We start from the raw sequence: 24,153 nt of genomic DNA, 5'->3' as shown, positions 1-24,153 counted from the left end.
GTCGGCTTCTTAAGTTCCAAGGTGGTTGTGGAACCTTGTTATCCCTTCTAGTCGCCTCTTACGACACCCACGGGAAGAGAGGGGGTGGCTAAATTCTTTAGTGCCGTAGCCACACAGCACTACTATCAATATACCGTAATTTCTACCATTTCATCATTGATTTACAAAAAAACTCTTATTTAAAAATCAATGCTTTTAGTATTTTATTTCCACTATCTTCTGCGGTTATTTTAATCTATTTTAACAATTATTTTACCATTTAAAAATTATATTATCCGCACATAACATAGGTTATAAAACGTCATTATATGGCTCATAGCGTTAACAACAAACGGTCATACCTACGAAACAAATTGTACCTATTTTATTTTGAATTTCTTCTGATTTAAGTTTTATCTCAGTTTTGTTTACATAACACTTTAATTTTCATTCAACAATTGTTGTTGTGAATTAGGGAACACGAAAATATTGTAAAGTGAAACGTTTTCTTGGTGACTTTTATAATTAGAAAAATTTTCGTTTTTCACTTTCAACTTTACAAACGACTTTATTGTCGGTGGTAAGGAAAAACATTTTCGTCTAATGAGATTAATTACGTTTGGTAAGTTTATTTTTTACTTGTCTAAATTTATTGTGAGCAAAGTGAGATGGTTTTATAAATGTCCTTATCAGACGTGTTTTGTCAAATAGGTACCAGCATAATTAAGATATTTGTTTATTTTCATAACACAAACTAATAATTTGGTATATGAAAATAAAATTTGTGAGATTGAAATAGTTTTAAGATAATTATTTTAACACATATTGCATTATTAAAAAAGCAAACATTTAATATAGATTCCTGAAGTTATTTGAGACTGTAATTAACATCTTATCCGATATATTTGTCAAACTGACTTTTTGTAGAATTCAAAAATTTTGGAACATAAAACACAACATACAAAAAGCTTGTTTAAGGTTAACAGAGTTCGGTTCAAAAATAAAATCTAAATCGTTATTTGCAAATGCAACATCCGCCGCCCAAAGGGAGAAAAAAATCTTATTTCAAAATCTTACGTCCACGTATTTATATATTTATTTTTCAATAACGTTTCAGCACTTTTAGCTCGAACAATATACCGTATTATATAAAATAAAATAGGCCTCTTTTCGTAAGCATAAAATTTGAAAAGAAAGCTGAAATCGTATACAAGGCTAAATAGATTTTTAAGTAAATGATAAAATAATATTAAAAATTTGTAATATTATAAATGAACTATTTTTAAAAATTCTTTCACAAGGAGAGTGCTATATTATCACTGATGACAAATCCTATATTTAATTGGGAAAAAACAAAACAGTCAAAATCATCTAACCCATGAAAAGTACGGTAAAATACAGGACGGTAAAATAAAAACTTAATAATGATAAATTATGTCTTTAACTATATACCTGAAAGTCTTGTGCTAAAGATACACTTTTTGCTTTTACACTAAGAGTTCGCGTTCGCAAATTATATTATCGAGTTCGTGAGCGTTAGCTGTAACACGAGAAACAAACTAAGAACATAATGAACATAATTATAAATTAAATAAACTAAATATTATACAAATATAAGCATCATTGAATCTCTAAGGGTTATAATATACTAGCTGCCCGGACAGACTTCGTTCTGTCAAAAGTTAATATTAAAAATGATTTTAAAAAAAAAAAAATTCCCGAATTAGTCGAGCCATTCTCGAGTTATGCGCTTAGCAACATTCATTTTTATTTATATAGATTTACTAGATGACCCTGCTAACGCTGTTTTGCCATATATCTTATTAACCCCCTTAATCCCCCCCCCTACAACTTAGGGGTATGAAAAATAGATGTTGTTCGATTCTTAGACCTACCCGATATGCACACAAAATTTCATGAGAATCGATCAAGTCGTTTCGGAGGAGTTAAACTACAAACACCGCGACACGAGAATTTTATATATTAGATATGGCTAAATAGTGACAGTGAATTTTAGAAAATAGCTTTTATTTTATTTAGAATTTGAAAGAGGTTTTTTTTTATTTAAATCCGCGGGCTCAAAATGTCCATGCCTTTTGTTAAACGTGCATTATAATTATATTAATACCGCAGGCGATTTATCTACAGATCGGCAGTCCTGTGACTGCCTAGTAAAACTAGGACGTGGTCCGACGCACGCGTTTTTTTTCCCCTTACAAGTACTTTTTGATCACTCATCAGTCATTAATTCATAATTTCTGAACATTTTACTAACTTTCTTATCTATGTCTATATTCACACTTATTTTCTAGTTATCATATATGTACAATTATTTCCTAGTTACCATATATGTACAATTATGTTTTACTTACAATACAATATACACTTAACCTATGTTACTGTTATTACTAACAAGGGGTTTTAATTATTATGGTTAAATTATTTATATTTATTTATTTCTATTCTTCACTTACATACACATTTATAATATGTTTAAGAATAATGACTGACATAAAAATATTTACAACGTGTCGTTAAACTGGCGTCCTTCGGTTTAAGGCAATATAGATAGATAGCTTAGGGCAATATAGATACCATAGCTGAAATTATACGTAAAAAAGCAGTAACTGCAGGCATAGAGCAACACGGAGGGGAGTAGCCCTGGCGTTTTTTTACCGATACAAAACTGTCTGGCATTTTTTGCGGGGGGAAATTACACACATGCTTACTTTATCTAATTCCCACACAAAAATAATCGTCTATCACTACGAAACTCACACATACTAAATTAAAAACACACTTACATTTGTCACACACACATAGATACATTCTGTGTCATTACAGTATAATGACACGCTGCAACTACACTGAAAAGTTGCTTACAGCCGTGGTTGTAACAACTGTCGATATGCATTATCGATAAATTCAAGTACTCGTACGTCGTACGTAGAGAAGCTACACTATCCCTGAGCGACATCGACTATACTATATTTTCAAAAATATTAGGGATCCATACTAAAACTCCAATAATGTAACCCAAGGGATAAAAAAATAACCTAAAAAATTCCTTACATTGCTTGCGCTGCAAAAACTAATGATAATAGAAATATATGATGTAGTAAGACTTTGTAGAACACATCTTTATCTAAAATAATTGTATTTGTTCGCAAACGAAAAAAAAAAACGACTTTAATTACATCGACAAGTAATACAATATACGTAATATATACGCGTTATCAAAGGTTACTCAAAAAGTTGTTATCAGATTTCGATGAAATTTGAACGCGACCACATGATAAACATCAGCTTTCTATTAAATAAAAATCATCAAAATCGGTCTACCCAGTCAAAAGTTCTGAAGTAATAAACATAAAAAAATACAGTCGAATTGAGAACCTCCTCCCTTTTTGGAAGTCGGTTAAAAAGTGTCGCGACAGCATATGTCTGACTATTATAATTATGTCACAATACGTTTGGTGCAACGTTGTTGTGCCAAACAATGCCAGTCTATAATAAACGATTTAAAGTTAACCCACATTTTGAGCATTTGATGATGTACACGGTGATGTCAACGAATCAGGAATAGGGAGCGTAGCACTAATGGCATCATAAGATGATAGCCTGTCATATGCTAGATTGAATGATTTGTTGATGACTCTGAAAGGATGGATTTAACATTGTTAATTTTCAAAGTTGATAAATCTAAGCTTCATTTTACTACTATGACTAAGGTAAACCATATCTTGATTACCTTGTACATGAGACAAAAAAAAAACTCACGGGACAAAAACAGTGTGGCGTTAGTGTTGGTTTGTTGCCCTCGACTAATTTCCTTTGTTCGCCAACACTTGAAAGTTAGTGGTATTGATATGATCTGAACAAATTACACTATTTTTTTGTGAGCGTCCAGGTTAGTCTGTTATTACATTTTTTTCCATGTATCCCTTAAATTTGGATTTTTTAGAAAACCTGCAAATTTTTTATATAAAACATTATGGTCGAAGTTCACATTAAGTAATTCTAGTAAAATGTGTTAATACTCATAATACGTATATTATATTTAATAATAGGTACGTACGTATACGTAATACGTGTATTATTATATAACTATGTTTATTAAAAAAAGCTAGCAATATAATATTTTAAATAAATCAAAATCTCAAAAATGTCTGTCTCTTTTTTTGCCTTTGCCGTTTTTATCGATAACTATCTATAAACAAACCGGTAACAACACTATCGCTCGGTGACAGTGACTTCTCGGAAATAGACTCCGATCAGTCGCTCGACCGATCCGCATATTGTATGAGGGCGAGCGGCCTGTGTTGGTAAACAAATCGAGTCAACACGATCGATAATATTTGTAATTTTTTTAGTTTAAAAAAGGTTTAAAAGAAGTATACAAGTAATAATGTGATTAAAAAATACTTACGTATGAAAGGTAACGCCATGTTTTAGTAAATTTGACGTGGCAGATCTCTTTTGCAGCAAAAAACAGAACAATTTGGCATTTTTTGAAGGACGTTGATTCAATCGCGCAACTAGATTTAATCTAGTGATTAGTGCGGCTGCAACTAGTTTTATTGTACGCATATGGCCATATGGCCTTATACCTTGACAGAGGGGAACGTCTGTAAATGGCTACTCCCCTCAGTGTTGCTTTTCGAGTACAGGCCATTAATACGTAACTTTAAAATCAACAAACTTCTCAAATTCTTTGTCAACTATTTGTACACTTCCCTACCGCTTCTCATTTTATATGCCCTGTCCTATACCCTAAGGTTGTCTGGAAGAAATCGCTCTTAGCGATAAGACCGCCTTTGTACATCTTTCTTCGTATTTATCCCTTTTTGTAACATTTCTTTGTAGTGTACAATAAAGAGTATTTATTATTTATTATTATTATAAACTTTGAAAAAAAAATTCGAGGACATGGGTAAAGTAGCTTTAAATAAACAAATTGACTCAGGTGACTCGGTCATTGACACGCCACTAACGGTCAAATTATGGTAATTTTATTAATAATAAGTATTTAATATTGTATATATAAGATAAGGTAACTTTAGCATTGACTAAATCGCGTATTAGAAGAAGTATCTAACAATATAAGTATATACATGCACAGCACAAGAACACTCTTACAGAAGATGATAATTGAGTTACCTACTAGTTTTAGGCGATAATGAACCCTCCGCTCCGTAAGTGTTGTCTGGTACGTCATAACCGCTAACTAATAAAACTCACAATGTCTTTTGACAATTTATTTTGTGAAATCCGTGTGCTTGTAAGTAGTGAAAAAGTATTACTTAATTTGAGCAATAGAATCGATAATCGATACTAAAAAAAGAAAATACACCTTCAAAGGCAATATTTTCTGGTGTACTATTGTTTATTTTGTTTGAATCTTAGACTTTCATTGCAACTATAATTTTTCCTTTAGAGATAAAACACATAAATGATAAACCGATCTTTAGAGATAAATAAAATTAATCAATTTTCAAATAAATTCGAGGAAGTTTATTCGGTAATTGCTTCAAATTATGAGTGATGAATAATCAGTTGATTGTGTAGAAAACGGCACTTGTCATAGTAATAATATTTTAATTGTAATAAAACATTGAGGCTAGATTTTTTAAATTATTAGTTTAGGAAACACTGCCAATAATTCTATCATAATTTTACAATAATTACGCTACTGTTTTACTATATTTACAATTTATTACTTGACAAAAGTATATAGAATACTCGTACAATTAATAAGTTGTTCATTCGAAAGTAGAATAGGTAATAGTTATTTACAAAACAAAGAACCATATAATAATATATTACATCAACATGCCTTAGAAGTACTTACAAAATTTTTTTTTTACACTCTTCATAAACTCTTTTTATCTTTGTATACACATAAAACGTAAGCTATAAACATGGTAGTTATCATATACCAAATAAACCTAAGAAATAGTCAATAGTACTCATAACAGCTTTTACGTTTATTTTGAAAAAAACTTGTGAAAGAATGTGACACGGAAAATGAAAATTTGGTAGATATATTAGATACCGAGATTAGTATGCGAGCCGAGGTGACTGTATACGTTTTCATTTCCTTTGATCATACATCATACACAGGGCACACTCTAAGGACACAAACAGCGATGAATATTTACTACTGTGACGATGGATTCATGGTATTCCTATTATTTTTAGTTTCCTAGTGATACTCAACAATTCGTATTAGTAATTAATAGATCTAAGTAATGGCTAATTTCACCTAATAACTGTTTAGACTTAAATCAATGTATTCAAAAAAAATTTTTTTTCTTTATTTTTACTAAACGTATATTTATATATATCATATTTTATTCAAAAACGCTATGTACTAAGATTTCATAACATTAATGATTATTTGTTCGTACAATTTTATAATACATCAAAGTTTTATATTATTTAGTTTTGGTAGTATTTCTTATATTCCTAAATATATATATTCTATTTATAATTGTATCAGATTCATTAAGCTAATAAGTATCACAACTCAGCCTGTAACATCCCACTGGGCATAGGCCTCTTTATCCGTGTGGTTGGCGGATAGACTAACAAGAATACAATCAGCCTATTGCTAGAACTTTGTAGGTGCAATTTTATTAACTCATATTTTTGTTTATACTGTAATAACCCGAACCTAAGAAAGTGTAGTTTTTCTCTTTTTTAACCGACTTCAAAAAAGGAGGAGGTTACTCAATTCGACCGTATATATATATATATATATGTGTGTGTGTACATATTTTTTTAATGTATGTTCGGGGATAACTTCGTCGCTTATGAACCGATTTCAATAAAAAAAAATTGTTGGAAAGGAGATATCCTAAATATGGTACCATAATAAGGAAACCAGGATCTCATGATGGAATTCCAGAAAAATCGAGGGAAACCCTCGAAAATCCACATCACTTTTTACTGGGTGTACCGATTTTGATGATTTTTAATTTAATCGAAAGCCGATGTTTATTATGTGGTCACATTTAAATTTCATCGAGATCTGACTATAACTTTTGGAGTAATCTTTGATAATGCGTATTTTCTTGACTATTTTTTCGTCAACCTACGTTGTATTACTTGTCGATGTAATTGAAGTCAGTTTTTTTTTGTTTGCCAGCAAAAACAATTATTATTATTTAATAAGTCAATTATTTGATGTCAATATTAAACGCAATTTTTATCTTCATCACTAAATGTTACTGCGAAAATTCTCAGAACGGAATGGAATGGTGGTAATAAAATAAAATAGTAATTAATATAGTAATATCACTGTTTCAAGATCACTTCACAAGTCACTGATTGATGTATATACTTTGATGGACGCGACCTATTTTTTACCTAATGAAAAGGTAACAAACAAGCGTACGATACCAGACGCATTGCAAGTGCCCTACTACCCCCTGGTTGGAGAGCAAAGTTATTTGGCTGTGATTGTTTGTAAGGTTAAAGCAGTTAAAAGCAGGTTTATTTAGATGTGATTCAAGTCGGTTTGTTCCAAATTTTGAACAAGATATTTCTTGTACCCTACCTCAATAAAACCTAATGGCGTGGCTACAGTTCATACAAGCTTAATATAATGTGCGTGAACAGTAAGAAAAAGACGGCTGTAACAAAGAAACGCACTATTTATTTTTACACATATACCTATATAAAAACTACACAAGTTTACTTCACGAGTGAAATTCGGACATTTAATATATTTTGGAATGTCATACCCATCTCATAGTTGTCGTTACTTTTTTCATATTCAAATTCAATCGAGAAATTTCTACAATTTCGATTTCGTAGTTTTATTGATTACTAGCTGCTGCCCGCGACGTCGTCTGCGTGAACGCTACACAGCACCAAAAATACCTACGATTATACCTTTTAAACTAACATTCATTTACCCGTTTCTTCTTTACATTTCATATCTACAGAAAAATCTCATAGATGGCGCTGCTTTAAAATTGTCTTGTCTACTTATATTCATTTAATTATGTTTATCGGCTTAGTTACTTATATTGCGTGATTTTTATAGTGTTAAGCTAGCTTATATAGCATGGTTATTAACATTATAACAACAACATTCAAATATGCGTCGTTAGATTACAAGTTGTTACAGAATCCGTTGAGGAAATAAAGGTTCACTGCTCGTTCCCCGTAGGTGGTAGCATGATATTATGTAGCCTATATGTTGACCCGATTTCTTAATAATATTCGTGCCAAGTTTGAAGTAAATCCATGCGGTACTTTTTGAGTTTATCCCGGACATACATACAGACAAACAGACAAAAATTCTAAAAACTATATTTTTGACTTCGGTATCGATTGTAGATCACATCCCAAATATTCTTTTAAAAAATATATTTAATGTACAGTTTTGACTTTCCTACCATTTTATTATATGTATAGATAGATTCCGCCTCGTTTTTTTTTTTTTTTGTAATATTTCCTGATCAATTTAATTTTCATAGTTTTCATATATAGGTGTAACAGTATAGTTTTGACTACAGTGTAGCACTTTTTTTCATATCATTCGCAAGCATTATATGATATTTAAAACCCTAACAACTTTTTGGTATGATAACGCAAAAATAATGTGAATATAAAGCAACTCCGAGAATACCATTGCACTACATTAAAATGTCTCTTTTGCACAAAGTTGTCCTATTGTAGAAAATCTTAACTCTTAACAATAGAATTGTTATGCAAACGAAATATAGTTAAATATGCATCCTTCACCAGCATATTAATTATTGTAAAGTTAAATTAAAAAAATTTTTTACCCTTAGATCATAAAAAAAGACAATTGACACCATGGTTAGTCAATGTTAGGTACATTTATCATAGTATTTCGTTTATATGTAATCTAATAAAAAAAAAAAAAAACTCCTTTAATGGCGTACCAAAATGATGTACTCTCTGTTGGTATACAAATGCTTCTTACCTATTACGTAACCATTAAAAAAATTATTATTATGAATTAACTGATGCTCCTTCCTTTCCGAACCTGAATTCATAGAAAAGGTCAAAGTAAGCATTTCGTTATAGCATGTCAAAGCAGTCTACAATAAATCTTTATTTTGTTTGTCACTGTCACTTTGAACGTATCACATAAGAGAGTGAATGATTATTATTTATTACATATTTCACGTCGAATAAATGAATCAACGAGAGTTGAGTCGAAAGGAATTGAATCAAGTTATGCATGTAAATTATGTATTTACAGTTGTTTTATGTAGGCGTATATGTAAGACGAGTTTAGAACTTAGTTACTGAAGTACATGTATTTGAGATCTAGATATTCCAGTTAAGTTCTCAATACTCTATTACCGAATATGATTAAGCTATTAATAAGTTCATTAAGAAAGAGCAAACAATTGTATATAGTTTTTGGGAATGGCAGATAAAATTTAGAACAATATTAAAGTTTCAATTACTAACATTAAATTAAAGTATCTCGCTTTAATTAAATGCCAGCACAATATTGTTTTAAGAACTTGTGTTTGGAAAATTTTGTGAAAGACCTTTTGTTCGGAAATTAATAATAAGTTTCAATTGTTTACAATTTGTCATAAAAGACTGTGTGTAATAAACGTATACAGGGTTGTACGAAATACAAAATTAAAAATATAGGGAGACATTCAAAAATTTAAACCGCGACAAAATCTGTAAAAAAATGTTTCATTATGAGAATAAATTAATTTATATTTAAACAAAATTATCTTGTCGTAACATAATACTCGACTCGCGATACAATATAATGTACAGATTTTAATCAAATTTACGAAGTACTCGTGGGAAACGAAGTAATGTTGCAAATAATATTACTTGAATCATAAAACAAAACAGAGCAATGGGAATTCTGAGTCTGGTAACACACACAAAATAAACCCAACGTGCAAAGGGTACGGGCACTTAAATCTATAACAATATTAATATATTAATACATAAAAAAATAATTGAACTGATTTCTTCTGTGGCGGTAATTTTTTGCTTAAATAAATGAAGATTATATTATTTATATATATTATATTTACAAAAAAAAATATATATACAATTTATGTGATAAACTTCATATTTATTCAAAATTTCATATTTTCATCGTTAAAAATACGAATTCTTTTTATGATTGATTGTGTAAAATATGAAATGCTTTTATGTAAATGGAAACATTACAAAATTAGAGAATACAGCTGTCTCTCTATTGCTTCTTAATTATCTCTCTGACATATGGTTTCATCATATTTGTATAAATGATGAATCTATATAGACTAGCCCGTTGGCGCAGTTTGTAGTGACCCTGCTCCGAGGTTCCGAGGGTTGTGGGTTCGATTCCTACCCCGAGTATGCGTGTAATATATATATAATTATATATTCATATGTGTATTATTTATAAGTATGTTAAAAAAAATATGTAAATATAACAGTCGGCTGTTACCTATAACACAAGCATTAAGTTTCTTACTTTAGGAACAGACGACCGTGTCTGTATTGTGTAGATATTTATTTATTATATCAAATTGGGCCTTCGCAGGCATAACCTTTGCTTGCTGATTTCAGTATATATAATTATCACCAATCTTATGTTTTGTACTAAAATACAATAGTATTAATAGTAATATACTATGTTTTTTATTAATATAGAGAAATCGATTAATTTCAAAACTTAAAAAAATATGACGACGTGAACTCCTCGCCTCGACAACGAACACGAAATTCCACAGATCACATAATTTTAACACACCACACGCTGCAGTTACTTGGTTTGGACCCGTAAATGCAGACAAACCAGCCAAAAGCTGACAAAAATTACCGAATATAATAATAATAATAATAACGACGACAAACATTAACGATAATAATAATATTGACGTTTCAATGTGTGACAAAGGACTAACCCCCCTAGCCTTGGCCAAAGAGAACTGGCAGAAACCGGTCGTACTGAGCACCTCTGACCGGGAGACCGTATGGATGGAGAAGGAACTGCATGGACGGTTCTACAAGGCGTTTCACGCACCACACATTGACAGTAAGGCCTCCGTGCAGTGGCTGCGATTCGGCGACCTCTTTGGGGAAACCGAAGGTTTTGTCTGTGCAATACAAGATCAGGTGGTCAAGACGAACAACTACCGAAAGCACGTCCTGAAGGATGGCACTCCCGACTTCTGTCGAGCCTGTCGTCATCCCGGTGAGTCACTCAGGCATGTGCTTTCGGGTTGTTCCGCGCTTGCTAATACTGAGTACTTGCACAGACACAACCAAGTGGCCAAGATTCTCCACCAAGAGCTTGCTCTTATGTACGGTCTCCTGGAACAAAGGATGCCGTACTACCAATACTCACCGGTGCCAGTACTCGAACGTGACGGAGTCCGGCTCTACTGGGACCTGCCTATCGCCACAGACAGGACGATACTGGCGAACAAGCCTGATATCGTGGTGATGGACAGGGCACGGTCGAGGGTATTTTTAGTGGACATCACCGTCCCGCATGACGAGAACCTCGTGGAAGCCGAGACTGAGAAAAAACGTAAATATCTGGATCTGGCGCACGAGATTGTCGACATGTGGGGTGTGGGGTCTGCTGAAATAATCCCTATCGTAATATCTGCCAACGGTTTGATCCCGGTTAGCCTCGCTCACCATCTGAGGCAACTGGGGATCCGGGACGGTTCGCTCGCAGCCAGGATGCAGAAGGCGGTGTTACTTGACTCGGCTAGGATTGTCCGCCGGTTTCTCAGCCTACAGCCCTAACCCCCGGTCGTTTGATCTCCCTGCCGGGGCGTATTCCTCCACCCGCTTATATTTATATATGTAAGTATAAGTAAATTTACTATATTATTTATATAAGTAGTTATTATAATATATGTATCTATTATGTATTGCCCGGGCGGAGTGACATTCAGTAAAATAATAATAACGCTTTTCAATACATGAAGCAACAATAATTGTGTTTGCAGGCAAACGAAAAAAAACCGACTTCAATTATATCGGCAAGTAATACAACGTAGGCAGAGGAAAAAATAGTCAAGTAAATAAGCATTATCAACGATTACTCCAAAAGTTGTAATCAGATCTCGATGAAATTTAAATGTGACATGATAAACATCGGCTTTCGATTAAATTAAAAATCATCAAAATCGGTACACCCAGTAAAAAGTTATGCGGATTTTCGAGAGTTTCTCTCAATTTCTCTGGGATCATCAGATTCTAGTTTCCTTATCATGGTACCACACCAAGGATATCTCCTTTCCAACAATTTTTTTTTATCAAAATCGGTTCAACCATATATATATATATATATATATACGGTCGATTTGACTAACTTCCTCCTTTTTTGAAGTCGGTTAGTATTCTTGAGTATATTTAGACATTAAACACACGAGAAGATATTATATGTTTAGGATATTAATAGACTTGTTAGATTAAGAAGTTTAACGTTACTTATTGAGTACAATTACATACAAACTGATGGCCCCATACCATAATCCCTATTCACCTTTTTTTATTAGAAATAAATATTTAAAAATCAAGTTTCTTGAACAATGAAGTGTTCGCCTAATAAAGCGTTGATATATAAATGTTATTACTAAGAAATTAATTCGTAATTTCCTTCGAATTCGAATTTTATCTTAAGCTAATGATTATTCAGGCATAAAGACAGTAAAAATATAATAAATTCGACACCAGCAATTTATACTAAGCTAACTCTTAAAAGTGAACTTTACAATAGAGGCTTATAAAAGGGGAAAACGTAATACCTTTTATATTAATTAAGAAACTTATTTGAAATTTGGTATCTTTAATAGTTAATTTATTCATTGCAATTTCACAATTTTTTTATTACATATAAAAACACATTTTATCAAGTTCGCATTAAAAAAACAAACTTATCGAAAAGTCGAATTGGCGTAGTATAAATTGTTGGTGTCGAATTGTTCCATTACATCTATTTTGTAAATCACGAGTGTAATGAATGACGTCTGATTTCTGATAAAAACAAATACGTAATTTCCAAATTTTCCATGACAATGTGTTGTGTGATTTTTACGGCTTATCTTCTGGTAAAAATAAATCGATTTTTAGGGGCCATAAGGTTAGATATAACGTATATATGTGTATAGTATTAGTTATCTACTTTTTGAAAGTAAGTACGTGTGCTTCAAAAATATAACACCGGAAAATGAAAAACAACTACAAAGTTATAAGCACGTAATTAATGTGGCAATTAGTAATAATCCTCTGATCCGATGTATGATTGTTTTCAGCGAAAAATGATTGAAATTAATTTTGTATTTTTAACCGACTTCCAAAAAAGGAGGACTTCCTCAATTCGATTGTATTTTTATACTGCATAACTTTTTACTGGTAGTATTTAATTTGATGTTTTTATCGAAAGTCGATGCTTGTCATGTGATCCTATTTAAATTTGATCTAGATATAATCTCTTCTTTTTGAGTAATCTTTGTTAACGCGTTCACAATTTTTTCATGTACGGTGCATCACTAGTCGATGTAATTGAAGTCGGTTTTTTTTTTCGTTTGCGAGCAAACACCAAATATTAATATATTGCTTTTTACTGAATATAATTCTCAGAAGAAACAAGAAATTAGAAATCCTTTTAATGAAAGGTAGATAATATCTTTAATATCCATTACATTCTATGTTTTTATTTTGAATGTAATCTTGGTTCCGTTTAAATTTGTGAGCAGACAATATACGTGTACTACATAAAACAAGGATCCATTTTATTTATTATAAGTTGAACAATAGCCAGTACATCTGTATCACCCATATTAACTATCTGCAATATTAATATAACAGCTTCCAAAACGTACTGTTAGTTTGGTAGAATATTCACGAACTGAAATATGTCAAGTACCGTTGAACATAATCCTTGCTCTAAATCATTGCGAACGGAATCTAATGGGTTTATGCAAATTGACTTTTGAAAATCATTCTAACGATTAGTCAGTTGAACGAGTGTTCAATTCCTATAGAACTTCAGAAAGGGATTTCAGTATTACAACTAACGGTTTTGCTAACTTTACATATCTGGATAATATAATCGCTTAAGAAGACACTATTTACTATTTTCGCATTCCGAATGTAATGCCTTCGAGTAAAGTAGAATTTTTGATGTTTTTTTTTTTTTTTTTTTTAAATAAAGTTATGTCCACAGGCTTAAAGTGCCCATGTTTTTGTTTTATTACTGATCGTTTACTTGTTACACTACTGCAGCTTACATTAAGAGACCTAATTATTCTATCTTAGTATCCCTAATGCAGACGTGAGTCCACCGACCAAAATTATGCTAAACTTAATTGATATCTTACATGCAAAAACACAGAATTATATTGCGCCTTACTTTAATTATTGTTGTCACTATTATAATTATTATTATTATCTATGTTTATATATACGCTTACTTGCTATCTATAATATATGTACACGTATTGTCTAGTTAACGTATATGTACACTTATGGCCTACTTGGCCTACTTACAATATACACAACCTATGTTATTATTAGTAATTTTTTTTTACTCCTAAGTTTTTTCCTTACATTAAATTACAATTTATTCCTTCAAATAAGGTGTGCTACAATTTTAACATTTCGAGCACACCCTCAATGACGGCGGCATCCCTGTGGTGAATCGCTATCCTGAGGCTGTGCTCGAGGATGTCTTTTTCAGAAGTTTCCGCTGCCTTCGCCACAAAGCGACCAATTGCGTCGTCACGGTCGTCAGTGTAATAGACACAGGTGTTGGTGTGCCTAGTCACCGCGACTACAGATGATTTTTGATGTTAACCACAATAACTTTCAAACAACTATCTTTACAACATTGATTGATACCTTATATTGTCGTATTTCTAACTTGTTTAGAACATGTTAATCTGTATAATTCTTCTATTATTTCAGATATTAATAAAAATTCATTTTGAAAAACTCCGTTGAAAGTTATTTAAGGAACGATTAAACAAATATTTGAATAATTTTGTAAATACATAGTAGTTCTATTTTCCATACAGAGAGACTACCAAAATACTAATGCGCTCTACAAACATCGTAATTATTTTCTAATGTTTACGCAAATTTCACTCATCACAATTAAACAACTTTCTCGGATTTTATCGCGGCTTATTAGGTTTTTTTAAGGAGTCCTCCCGTGACCATGGTTGTTGTAAAGTATCCGAAGCGTCGGGCTTCTAAAAACTTAATAAGCCGCGATAAAATACGAAAAAGTCGTTTCATTATAATCGTATTTATTATTATTGCGATTGATTTAAAACTTTATGAATACATACAGACTTTAAAAAAAATTGGTATGCTTGTAAAACTGCACTGACTTGAATAAAACACCAGTAAATATCCTGTGGGAACAAAAACTACACACTACAAAACTCTAATACAAAGAAGGATTCGTGCTTCAGCTGTGATAATAATTTCTTTACTAGTGGTGGCACACGTAAATAGGATCTATAACGTATAGCAAGCCTACAGGGACAAACACAGCCAGTAAACAATTATTGAAACAAATACGAATATCCGATCCGAGTGGAAATCCAATCTACGTTCATCAACATAAATAAAATCTTCATCACCACTGTATCAGCTTTATCAAAATGTTTGAAATATCAGATGACGGATTTCCTTGTCCGGTATAAAATCATTTATTAAAACGACCAGCAGAGTGATAAGTAGTTGTAAAATTTATTGTATTAAATTTATAGTTATCCAGAACTTCGTCACTTGTTATATTTTAATTAAATTGTCTGTATTAAGAAAAATCTGGGCTCTGCCGCTGTTATTATATTTTGGTGACCACGAAATACTATTGTTACATTTTTATAATGGATGATAAACGGTTTCTTCATTTTTTCCACTTTAGCCCTTTTTAGTAGAAAGATCACAATTTTACAGAAATTATTACGTTAGTGTTTCACTAACAACTAGTGAAACAATTAATTGCTACAAAGATCGTTATGTACACTGAGCTCGAAGGCTGTAACTATGCCGAAAAAATATGTACATACATACATACATATACATACATATTATATACGAACGATTGCGCCAAATTGAATAATTTTATTTTTGTTGTTATTCATATATATTTTTCTTTCTCTTTGTGGTGTTAAAATATCCCTTATTGCATAAATTTATTGATGATAAAAATAAATGATGAGTCGATTTTATTTAAAATTTAACCCTCTCCTTCCGCATTTTATTTAGCAATCCTGATACATTGATATAATGCAGGGCCTTTATCACCAGAACTTCTCTTGAGATTTTTCCACAAAGGTCTGCGGGACTGCTCACTTTGCAGAGACCATACTATAACTTTGAAATGTGTAATTATATTGAAAGATGTAATGGTTAATTATGTAATTAATAATTTAATTTATTACTGATTAAATTGTGTTCAGACGGAGTAGCCTTTTTCTTCTGATTTTTATTAAATTGTTCCTTTTTTCAGACTTACTTTACTTCAATTCATACTTAACTTTTGACCTTTATTAAAACAAAATAAAGAAGAGAAAATTTTACTAAACAAAATATTTTATTTTCAATATTTCAACCCCTGTCACTTTATTTAATATTAGATTAAGCAAAAAATACAAAAAATAATGTTCATTAATTTTGAGGTTGTTTCACTTTCATTAACTTTGATAACCTTTCTATACCTGCGGATTGGTCTGTCTGACCGCATACATTTGCCTATTTTAGCATTGTAGGTGTTGACGTTTTCAATTTTAAAAAATAAGGTAGCTTCATAATTCGTGGCTAACTTTAAATTAGTAAAGCGCAATCGCTCGTACGTGCAAATTATATCTGAATTCACGACAATTATCGGTCGGTCAGATCGACGTGTGTCACAGAATTAGATAAGATAGATGTTGTCTTCTTATTATACTTTTAATTCTATATTATGTTAAATTTTCGTAAATTATAATAGGGTTACATCATATAGCCTAAAAATGGATAACGAACGCATAAGAAGAGCATTGTCTATCTAAACTGATGAGGCAAACGAGGTTAGGCCGTAAGATTAGGAATAATTGCGTCAATTTAAAAAAAAAAAACTTTTATGTATGGATCATGCTATGCTATAAAATTATTTTTTATATTAGATCTATATATGCTATTTTAAAATTTAAGAGGTTTTTTTAGTTTTATTCAAAAATAAGTATATTTATTGAAGTTTTTAGACTTACTAGGGTGTCTGTATTTTTTTCTAAGTCTATAAAGAGATACTGTTACTTAGCAATAAAATTAAATATTTTTTATAAGAATTTGCTTAAAATATTTTTATGCATTCACATCTATATTCAAACTTAATATAATGATGAAATTTTACTAAATCAAGTCACGGTTTTCATTCTTTCGATCCCACAGACCGTGCATACACTTTTTCACGCATGTGTATGAAGGTTAATTGTATTGTTATATCTACATATGGTTCCCATTAAAACAAAGTTGAGTTGATCCGTTGAATCAGCTTCCGTCTAATGTTTGCTGATAAGTTTAAAACTTCTAACTGATTACAGTCCAGTTTTTAACTTTTAACCAATTCATGTTCGGCATTTTATTTTTTTTTATTTAAAATAGGTATGGATCACAATCCTATACTCAAATTAACTATATAATCCACGCGATTTATTTATTTTATCATCCATAATAGTGATGTGATGAAAAACTGTATTGTAATTTGTAGTACACTTAGTTTAATCAATTAGAGAATTGATACATACTACGTACTGATTTATCGATTTTTTGTAAACAAATAATCAACGGGTGCTTACATGGATTACTCGGACTTAATCCTATGAGATAAACCTTAATGAATTCCTTTATTTACTTACTACTGAATCGTAATTATATAAAAATACTTATAAAGGCTTTTTTTAATATTATTAGATGTTTGTTTTTAGGAGTCACTATCACTTAATTTTGAACTTGAAAATACACCTTACTTCTACATTTTTTCTGACAAGTTTTGAATACAAAGAACATTTTTTTGTTTAATTTTTGTCATTATAAGAATACTCTATTTTTCATTTTCTTTTTTTTTTTTTTTGTTATATGAACTGGGCATTAATAATTTTTAGCATTATAAAATAATATCCTATTAATATTCTATTTCTAATCAATAATATTAGAATTTGACAGTTTTTTCTTATTGTCTACTTGCATAATTGTAATGTTTTATAATATTTTGTTGATGATCTATTATTATTTATATTAAAAATTGAAAAATATAAAATTATTTTTCTTGAGTGGATACCGTATTTTTTCTAGCCTAATAATTCAAAAGTTATTTTATAAGTATGTCATCAATTACAATATAAATGAAACATCTGTAAATCATTTTTTTTAAATACTCAAAGGAAAACGTAAATGTGGAAGGTTGTACCGAAATATAATTTTAAAAGAAACATTCAGGTTAATGGCTGTGCCACGAATGTTGCTATCAGTCTGCGACAGGCACTTTATTTCGAGAAAATTTTACGTGGAAATAATATATTTTGCATTCAAATGGTGCTTTTTACATATTTAATAAACGTCGCAACTGTATTTGAGAAATTATATCAAACGTCGAGAAACTGTAGACAATTGGATGAGTAGCTCAATTTTCTTAATAATTGTATTCAAGCACACTACTAGACGTGCTCGCATTAATTCAGCTACTTAAATATATATGTAGTTGTAGTTAATACACGTATTTCCAAATACTTTTTCATTATTATCAACTGTAATAGTAAACGGAATTAGATTATCGATGTACCATTTTACTAAAGACTAACGTTTGCTGATCTTTAAGCGTTGCTAAAACTAAACTGTCCTCCAAAATCAATAGTTTAATTTTATATAAAATAAACTACATTACTGTTGCAATGACTTATTTGACATATAACTAGCCGTAATATTATTCTGTTTTAGTTACGATAGTGGCCGTATATTTTTTAATACTGTTACTAACTTAGTTGTAAGATTAGTTCTATGTTTTTTGTACCTAACTAGTAGATAATCATTATTATTATAATAAAATGTTAAAATGTAATTAGTTTATATTTTGTAATTGTACTAACACTATATGGGCTAGTCCCGAAATAAAGATTATTATTATAATTGTATTATATTTTTTTACATACGTAGTGAAATAAATTATTCATACGGCCCAACCAGAAAATACCAATTTTATCAATAAAACATAATTAGTTTTGAAAGATTTCTTCTAATATTATATGTAGATTCTAGACAAGAACAAGCCTCATAAAAATCCCCGTTGTAGTCTGAGAATCGAAAACCCTATTGAAATATAAATATGAAATGATCGAACGACTGAAGTACTTATTATGTCATATACAACTTAAACATATAAGCTTAAGCATATATAAATTTTTACTAGCTAACCCGGTAAACTTGTTTTATATTTTTTCTTGTATACATAGATAATTGACTTAAAATTGTCTTTTATACAAAAAAAACTTATCCTGACCATAACGAATACAAACATAATTAAAATTATCCAATTCGGCGCAGTCGTTCGGAAGTATACATTTTAGACGTTTCGTTATTATTTATAGAAAGATACAAATCTAAGTCCCTAACTGGAATTTTAAGTACTTTTTTGATTATGTATTTATTTATTTATTTTTAGCACGATAGACATAACACAAAAAACAAAGCACAAAACAATACACTCAATAAACAATTACAAGCATATATATGTTTCTAAAAAAAATATCTAATTTCTAAAGTCTAATCAGTTAATGAGGAAAAGCATAATTATATTCAATTCATATATTAAATTCTAATGAAATATATCAAGGTTCCAAAAAAGTAAAAAAAAAATAATAATAATAATTCTACACATTTATATTAATGAGCTATTATGTGATACATTATTTCCAACTGAGGATACATATAAACGTAGTAACAGTAATGTGGTATACGTCATAATTATACATCTACACCCAATTATGTAGTCAACACCTTTCAAGTTTAATATTGTAAACATGATATCTTGTGAAGGTTGATATAGAGTAGACGTATTTAAATTACTTATTCACATTAAAACTATAGAACTGTCTACACCATACCAACCACACAAGTGTTACTGACTGAGAAAAAAATGAGTAAGAAATAAACGGACTTGTTTGTTAACTCCCATTCGCTATAGAAAAAAAATATATATTCGTTCTCCTTACTAGCTGTTAAATTTTTAATGGCCAATAACGCAAAAGCATGCTTAAATCTTATGTTACTGATGGTTTGTAATCACGAACGGTAGGACTGTTCAGAAACGACCGTTAGTAAGCGTATATTTTATCTTGAAACATTTCGTCACTTAATTACTTTAGCAATAAAAATATAATAATATTACTCAGAACTATTTTGTATTCAATATTTACTATTTTCCTCTGAAACCCAACTTTCACATGTATTACTTCTCATTCTGTTTCAGCCTATAATATCCCATGCTGGGCATAGGTCTGCTTCTCCATGTAGTAGAAGCCTATTACTTATGTTAAATATTAATTAATATTTTTGTATACAAAATATCATTAAAAGGTTCCAATTAAATAATAATACGACTGCATATTTTCCTAGTACTTTACAAAAGCGGAAATTTCCACTTGTAATATCAACAACAATGGAACGAGGGCTGATGTATGTATTACGAAAAGTCGTCTTGTGTAATTGCTCAATTCGTATTGTTTTTGTCATGATAAATTAAGCACAAGGAAAATTGTCATCTTTAGTGAATATAGTTTCATAACCTCTACCCTTTACTTAAAATCATTTTCTCTTCAATAATCAATGATTTATATGATATCTTCAAAAAAGGACTACCCCTATATACATAAATTCAACTATACCTACCGGTCTTTCAGTGTATTTACTGTTTAGAGAACAAATAATTATTACTTTTTATAGTTTCTATTAATAACATTTATATCCCAGCTCTCAAGTTTGTATTTTAACGTATAATTGAAATTTTGCTTTCCATTGAAGTTTTTGTACATTTACGTAATACTCGTTTTTGCATCTGTTACGGTTGTTTGAATTTCAAAGCTTATTTGTTGGTTAACTAAATTAAACTATTTGACATACTATGGAAATAAACAACGCGTTCTTGAAATAATGGCAGCGTAATTGCTGAAAGATTAAAAATATATCCTAATTTATTATAATGAATTTTGGTTATTTTGTGATATTAATACGCTAACTCATATATTTCAATTCGAATTTGGTATGAAGATACTTTTATGCTACATCAACTTTTCTGAAGAAGAATAACCAAAAATTTTCATCGGCACCACTCATTACAGGTATTGGAAAGATTTTGTTTAACGCCGACGAAATCGCATGTAACAACTAACAATAACTATAGTTTACAAAAGAAAAAAACTAGAATTATTAACGATATTGAAATGCGTATTTTGCTGTCACATTTTATTTATGTAAAGTAAGAAATAAATTTAAAATATGGTCATACAAATAACAGAAGCTGTAGTCAGTATATTTTAAAAGTCATTTAAATCTCCACAAGGAACGAAATAAAATTATATTTGATGTAATCATAAAAAATGTAGTCTATCAACGGATTTATGAATTTCATTTTCCCATTCAATTTATTTATAAGTTATATTTGAAATTTAAGATTAAAATAAAAGTAAAAAATTTGAATACGATGTAATCTCAGAAATTTATTAAAATAAAACCAATATAATTATTGATCCAGAGTGTGCCATGGGTAGTATTAATAAAGTACAATCCCCCCATAAAGTGATAATAACGTTCGTTAATATCTTAGGTGATTAATTAACCTGTCATGTACTGTGCATTAATGGATTGGTCATATTCACAAAGTGGACGAAAACTGTCTCGTAGACGTTTTATCAACAATCTCATATACAAATGTCAGAATTGGTTCTCTTATAAGCTTTTTGTGGTTTCGCTTGTTTTATCAATTGATATCCCATAGAATGGTGTGAAATTCATTAATGACTATTAATGGCTAAGCGGTTACACCCATAAGTTTTAGTATAATTTATTTATTAATGAAAGATATACTTTTTATTATATACAATCAAAAATTAGACAAATATTGTAGTTTTCTAATGATGGAAGAGTTATTAATATATGTCGCTTTGTAGAAGGATATATCTATAACAAAAATCTTTTTTATTACTGCATACAAGAATAAATGTGAATTAAAGGTTAAGAAATAATATTCGTGGGAAAATCTATATTAATCTATATTAGTAAAACAAAATCGTTTTAGTTACACCATTTATAACGCAAGAACGGCTGGAAAAATAAGAGAAAAACGATTTTCCAATACGAAATGTTCATGGATTTCGTAACTATCAAACAAATTAATAAAAATATTCGGATATTGGCGTATTTTAGATTTTAAAAATTTAGAATAATGTCAATGATGAAAAAGGATTGACAATATTGGTTTTCAAATATTTATGCGTGCGTTCAGAAATTTGTTTTTTGCAAACACTAAGGAAAATATATTAAGCTATTTAATTAAACAACAAACAAGAAATAAACAAATGACTTAATAAAAAAAAAAACATTAAATCAGAACTTTTGACTGGGGAGATTTCGATGAATTTTGTTTTAATTTAAAGGTGTTGCGTGTCATGAGGCCCTATTTAAATTTAATTGAGATCTGACAAGAACTTTTAGAGTTATATCTAATAATGTGTATTTACTTGACAATTTTTTCGTCAACCTACGTTGTATTAAACCACATAACTTTTTACTAGGTATATCAATTTTGATAATTCTTACTTTAATCGAAAGCTAATGCTTGTCATGTAGTCTTATTTAAATTTGATCGGGATCTGACTACTGCTTTTTGAGTAATCTTTGATAACGCGTATTTACTTGACTATGTTTTGTATTATACCTCATAACTTTTTACTGGGTGCACCGTTTTTTATGTTTCTTTTATAAATCAAAAGCTAATACTTATCATGGCATTTTAATATTATATGATCAAGATATAATGAGCACTTTTTGAGTAATCTATGATGACGCGTATTTATGAGACGGCGCAACGCCTTGCCAAACCAACGCCATCTATCTGACTTCATTAAAACTACTTCAGTGAAGAATCGATCCAAGGGCTGCATCTACTGTTACGTAGTGAGAGCAGTTTATTCTTTAAAAATAATTTTGATGATTCTTGTTTTAATCGAAAGCGGTTTCTTGTCTTGTCGTTCTATTTAAATTTAATCGATATCTGGTGGCTACTTTTGAGTAATCCTTGATAACGCGTATTTACTACTATTTTTTATTTACTTACGTTGTATTACTTGTCGATGTAATTGAAATCGGTTTTTTTTTTCGACAATTTATTTATGGTTTCCTCATATTTAGTTATTTTAAATTTGACTACAAAAAGTATGTCTGTAATCTTAAAAATTATAACTTTATTTATTTTCATATACGCTATAGTAGCCCTTATTACGTGAAGCGAACAAATACTTTTCTATGAAGAATGATTATTATTATTTTTTTAATTACGATATATAATAGAATATCTTTCCTTTAATATATAATTATATTTTTCAAACATAATCAGTGATAATTTATTATAATATGACGGTCTCGCAGCTTCGACTTACTTACTCGACTTTACTTAGTTTCTATGCCGAGTGACCTTCGAGTTAACATTGTAGCTAATATATTTAGCAACAATTGTATGCTTTGACTAAAAGTGACCATGGTAGCGATAAAAATAAAAATCAAAAACAATTTTATTCAAATAGGCTTTACAAGCACTTTCGAATCGCCATTTTACAAATTTAAATTTTAAAGTGAATATCATTCTTAAAAGTAAAACTACAATGGATTCTGTATATAGATTTTGCAGAGAAAAATCGGCAAAAAACTCTGCATTTACTCTTAATATATAAACTGTGTTTTAGTACAAAATTAGTTATATCTTGCATGAAATACAGCGTCACTAACTCCACACATTTTTATCAACAATGTATCCTGTGATCCTTAAGGTTCATTTCAATATGCAATATTTTCCTTCATTACCAAGTGAAAGATAAGAAAAAATTATTCTAAATTACCACTTTCGATTCCCTCTCCCTTGATTACTATTTGAAAATAACGGTT

Source organism: Melitaea cinxia, chromosome 17 (assembly GCF_905220565.1).
Source record: "Melitaea cinxia chromosome 17, ilMelCinx1.1, whole genome shotgun sequence".
Classification (NCBI taxonomy): Eukaryota; Metazoa; Arthropoda; class Insecta; order Lepidoptera; family Nymphalidae; genus Melitaea; species Melitaea cinxia.
This window is presented reverse-complemented; position numbering follows the sequence as displayed.